Consider the following 6199-nt stretch of genomic DNA (forward strand, 5'->3'; position numbering starts at 1 on the left):
GAATCCTTCGGGTGCCTTCCAACAATCACATACCATGGAGGAGTGTCTATATTGAGTTTAATTAATTCGGGACTGGGAATCCCATTGCCGGCTCTTTTTTTGCAAAATTATTGGATAAGCGGATGTGCCACTAGTCCATATGAGAGTCAAGTCAAAAGTAAATGACAAGGTTGAAAGCTAAACACCACATACTTCCTCATGAGCTATAAAACATTAACACAAATTGAGAAGCATTTTGAATTATTTAAAGGTAGCACTCAAAGCAATTTACTTTGGAATGGCAGGGAAATACCACATAGTAGGTAGGTATGGTGGACACAATTGGCATAGTGGTTGGCTCAAGGATTTGGATGCATGAGAAGTATTCCTCTCGATACAAGGCTTAGGCTAGCAAGGTTGTTTGAAGCAAACACAAGTATGAACCTGTGGTGCAGCAAAAACTTACATAAGAACATATTGCAAGCATTATGATACTCTACACCGTCTTCCCTCTTGTTGCTCAAACACTTTTTACTGTGAAAATATCTAGACCTTAAGAGAGATCAACTATGCAAACCAATTTCAACAAGTCATCTGCAAGAGGTTCTTCACTAATAGGCTTAGACTACATGAGAAAAAACTCAATCATAGGATCTACTTGAGAGCCCAAAACAATTGCCAAGTGTCAAATTATCCAAGACATGATGAGGCATTTTCTGCTTTCCAACCAAATATAAATAAGTGCAATAGCTTCCGAACTTTATCATTGAACATTGTAAGTAAAACGAAGAACACGAGTGTCATATGAAAAAGCGGATGCGTGCATTCTCCCACACAAGGATTGCTAGATCCGAATTTATTCAAACATAACACGGAAAATGGGGCTGGGGTGCTGACACAGACTGCTCCAAGTGAAGCACATAAGATGTGATTCCAATCAAAAGTATGGTTTCGTAGAGGAAACCTGATAATGATGAAGAAGGATGCTCTCGGCATCCCCAAGCTTAGACGCTTGAGTCTTCTTGATATATGCAGGGGTGAACCACCGGGTGCATCCCTCAAGCCAGACGCTTTCACTCTCCTCGATCAAGTGTTGCATCATCCTCCTTCTCTTGCACCCTTGAAAACTTCCTCCACACCAAACTTCGCATACAATCCCATTAGAGGGGTTAGTGCTCAACAATATGAATCCGACCTATGGTCCTGTAGGTGGCACAATCATGCATAGACACTTCAATGAGACATTGCAGAACGTTACTGGCCCTCTAGCGGCTCAGAGAAACCTCGTCCAACATAGTCCACAAGAGGCAATGCAAAACAAAACAGAGACAGAATCTGCCAAAACAGCACAGCTCAAGTAAAGACGACACCTTAAAATGAAAACGTGACTCCGCTCAAGTCCAGAAAACCCACAACTGAATGGAAAGCCAGCGCACATATCTGAGGATCATGCTCACGTGAAATCCGGCGCAATTTTCTGAGCTACCTGGCCAGGGAGGTGGACCCAGATTCCGTGACAGCAAAGAAATCTGGAACTGCGCAGTAATCCAAATCTAGTACTTACTTTTACTATCAAAGACTTTACTTGGCACAACAAAACACAAAACTAAGATAAGGAGAGGCTGCTACAGTAGTAAACAACTTCTCCAAGACACAAATATAAAACAAAGTACTGTGCAAGTGGTATGCTGGGTCACCGCAAGCTTTCACTCTCCTTGATCATGTTGCATCATACTCCTCTCTTGATCCTTGAAAACTTCCTCCACACCAAACTCGAAACAACTCATTAGAGGGTTAGTGCACAATATAAATTGACATATTCAGAGGTGACACAATCATTATTAACACTTCCGGACATTGCATAATGCTACTCGGACATTAGTGGATCAAAGAAATTCATCCAACATAGCGAAAGAGGCAACGCGAAATAAAAGGCAGAATCTGTCAAAACAGAACAGTTCGTATTGACGAATTTTAAAATGGCACCAGACTTGCTCAAATGAAAATGCTCAAATTGAATGAAAGTTGCGTACATATCTGAGGATCATGCACGTAAATTGGCATAATTTTCTGAGTTACCTACAGAGAATTAGACCCAGATTCATGACAGCAAAGAAATCTGTTTCTGCGCAGTAATCCAAATCTAGTACTTACTTTACTATCAAAGACTTTACTTGGCACAACAAAACACAAAACTAAGATAAGGAGAGGTTGCTACAGTAGTAAACAACTTCCAAGACACAAATATAAAACAAAGTACTGTAGCAAAATAACACATGGGTTATCTCCCAAGAAGTTCTTTCTTTATAGCCGTTAAGATGGGCTCAGCAGTTTTAATGATGCACTCGCAAGAAATAGTATTTGAAGCAAAAGAGAGCATCAAGAGGCAAATTCAAAACACATTTAAGTCTAACATGCTTCCTATGCATAGGAATCTTGTAAATAAACAAGTTCATGAAGAGCAAAGTAACAAGCATAGGAAGATAAAACAAGTGTAGCTTCAAAAATTTCAGCACATAGAGAGGCATTTTAGTAACATGAAAATTTCTACAACCATATTTTCCTCTCTCATAATAACTTTCAGTAGCATCATGAGCAAACTCAACAATATAACTATCACATAAAGCATTCTTATCATGAGTCTCATGCATAAAATTATTACTCTCCACATAAGCATAATCAAATTTATTAGTTGTAGTGGGAGCAAATTCAACAAAGTAGCTATCATTATTATTCTCATCAAGTGTAGGAGGTATAGTATAATCACAACAAAATTTACTCTCCATAGTAGGTTGTACCAAAAGACCACTATTATAATCATCACAAATAGGAGGCAAAGTATCATCAAAGAAAATTTTCTCCTCAATGCTTGGGGGACTAAAAATATCATGAAAACCAGCTTCCCCAAGCTTAGAACTTTCTATATTATTATCAACAATGGTGTTCAAAGCGTTCATACTAATATTACTACCAAGCATGCAAATAAGATTTCATAGGTTTTTTAATTTTCGCATCAAACAATCCATGTTTTAATTCAGGAAATAGAATAAGAAGCTCATTGTTGTCCATTATGCCAAACTAGTGTAAACAAGAAACAACAAGATGCAATTGCAGGATCTAAAGGAAATAGCTTCGAGCACACACACGACGGCGCCGGAAAAATACTTTACCCGAGACCGTAGTATGAGTGCCTTTTACCTTTCCTCCCCGCAACGGCGCCGTAAAAGTAGCTTGATGTCTACGGGAGCTTCTATTCTTGTAGACAAGTGTTGGGCCTCCAAGAGCAGAGGTTTGTAGAACAAGCAGCAAGTTTCCCTTAAGTGGATTACCCAAGGTTTATCGAACTCGGGAGGAAGAGGTCAAAGATATCCCTCTCATGAAACCCCGCAACCACAAAGCAAGAAGTCTCTTGTGTCCCCAACACACCTAATAGGTGCACTAGTTCGGCGAAGAGATAGTGAAATACAGGTGGTATGAATAAGCAGTAGCAACGGCAACGACACCCGAAAAGTGCTTTGCCCAGGACAAGAAACAAGCAGTAGTAATGTAGCAAGTAGTAACGCAAGTAAAACAATGAAACAAGCAAGCGATAGCGATATTTAGGAACAAGGCCTAGGGAATAGACTTTCACTAGTGGACACTCTCAACATTGATCACATAACAGAATAGATAAATGCATACTCTACACTTTTGTTGGATGATGAACACATTGCGTAGGATTACACGAACCGTCAATGCCGGAGTTAACAAGCTCCACAATAATGCTCATATTTTAGTAACCTTTAGTGTAAGATAGATCAAAAGACTAAACCAAGTACTAACATAGCATGCACACTGTCACCTTCATGCATATGTAGGAGGAATAGATCACATCAATATTATCATAGCAATAGTTAACTTCTCAATCTACAAGAGATCATGATCATAGCATAAACCAAGTACTAACACGGTGCACACATCGTCACCTTTGCACACGTGCAGGAGGAATAAAACTACTTTAATAACACATCACTAGAGTAGCACATAGATAAATTGTGATACAAACACATTGCAATCATAAAGAGATATAAATAAGCACCTCACTATGCCATTCAACAGTGAATAAGTATTCTGTGAAATATGGCCTAAGAGACCCACACGGTGCACACACTCGTCACCTTTACACACGTGGGACAAGGAGTCTCCGGAGATCACATAAGTAAAACTCACTTGACTAGCATAATGACATCTAGATTACAAGCATCATCATATGAATCTCAATCATGTAAGGCAGCTCATGAGATTATTGTATTGAAGCACATAGGAGAGAGATGAACCACATAGCTACCGGTACAGCCCCGAGCCTCGATGGAGAACTACTCCTCCTCATGGGAGCAAGCAGCGGTGATGAAGATGGCGGTGGAGATGGAAGCGGTGTCGATGGAGAAGCCTTCCGGGGCACTTCCCCGCTACGGCAGGTGCCGGAACGAGACTCCTGTCCCCCAGATCTTGGCTTCGCGATGGCGGCGGCTCTGGAAGGTTTTTGTGGTTTTCGTCGAACGCCCCGAGGTTTTTAGGTCAGGGGCTTTATATAGGCGGAGAGGCGGCGCAGGAGGGCTTCTGGGGGGCCCACACCCTAGGGGGGCCCTGCCCCCCTTCTCTGGCGGTTCTCGTGTGTTCTGGATGCTTCCGGGTAAAATAGGAACCTGGGCGTTGATTTCGTCCGATTCCGAGAATATTTCGTTACTAGGATTTCTGAAACCAAAAACAAGCAGAAAACGAGAACCGGCACTTCGGCATCTTGTTAATAGGTTAGTTCCAGAAAATGCACGAATATGACATAAAGTGTGCATATAACATGTAGATAACATCAATAATGTGGCATGGAACACAAGAAATTATCGATACGTTGGAGACGTATCAGAGCTCCAAGGGCCTAGATGTGGTGACGATACTCTTGATAGGATGTCTCTTCTTGAGTTGCTTTCCGGCTACACATGCACTGCAAACATGATCTTTCTCAAAAGAAATGCCGGTTACTCCCACAATGTGTTCACCCTTTAGGAGTTGTTTGAGATTCCTCATGTTGACATGACCAAGGCGGCGATGCCACAACCAACCTTCGTCATGCTTGGTCGCCATTAGACATGTGGAGTGAGAGGAGCTCTCTTTCGAGAGGTCAACCACGTAAAGGTTGTTCTCCACATATCCAACGAGGACCAATTTGAGATTGTCACTCCTAAAGACTTTCACACAATAATTAGTAAAATATGAATTGTAACCGGCATCGGCAAGATGATATATAGAAAGCAAGTTATAGACAAGGGATTCAACAAGCATGACCGTCTCAAGGAACAAGTCCTTAGAGATTGCCACCTTTCCGTACCCAAGTACCTTTCCCTTTGAGTTGTCACCAAAGGTGATGCTTGACTTCTTGTTGATGTCTTCAATGAATTGATCAAGCACACCTCTTCCTCCGGTCATATGATTGGTGCATCCACTATCAAACACCCATTTTGGACCACCGGAGGAATACCCCTACAAAATCAAGTAGAGGATTTAGGAACCCATCGATTAATGGGTTCCTTTGCAATGGCAACAATATCTTTTGGTACCCAAATCGAGTACTCTCTATAAGCATAGCCATTAGGAGGGCCAACATAGTTAGCATAGAGATCACCATAATAATCAACAAATAATGCATAGTGATCGTTTGGCCCCGTGCGGTCACCACTAGTGGCTTTGCCCTTTGAGGCTTTGCCATTATTAGTGACCTTCTTGTTCTTATCTTGAGCGGGTTTCTCCTTGTTGTAGTTCTTCTTCTTGTGAGACTTGGGAACATATCCAAGTCCAAACTTTTGATTGTTTGACCTTTGCTTACTCAAGAGGTCATCCAATCCCATCTTGTTCTTGGCGGTGGTGAACTTTGCAAGTTCCTTTGTTAACCTAACATTTTCCTCAAGAATAGATGCTTGCTCACAAGAAGATTCATTAGGATGATAGTCGAGACCATATTTAGTCACCAAGGATTCAAGATATTTATTGGTCTCAACATGCAAAGAGAGTTCCTCTTGTAAACGAACATGTTCCTCAACAAGCTTAGCATGCTCACTAGTAAAAGAAGTGGAGGAACTAGCAAGCTTTTCAACAACAATGGGATCCTTCATTGATTCAAGTGCCTTTTTGTAGGTTTCTTGGAGTAGGTCATGGTTCTCTCCAAGTTTCTTGAGCTCATCCTTAA

Source organism: Lolium rigidum, chromosome 3 (genome assembly GCF_022539505.1).
Source record: "Lolium rigidum isolate FL_2022 chromosome 3, APGP_CSIRO_Lrig_0.1, whole genome shotgun sequence".
Lineage (NCBI taxonomy): Eukaryota > Viridiplantae > Streptophyta > Magnoliopsida > Poales > Poaceae > Lolium > Lolium rigidum.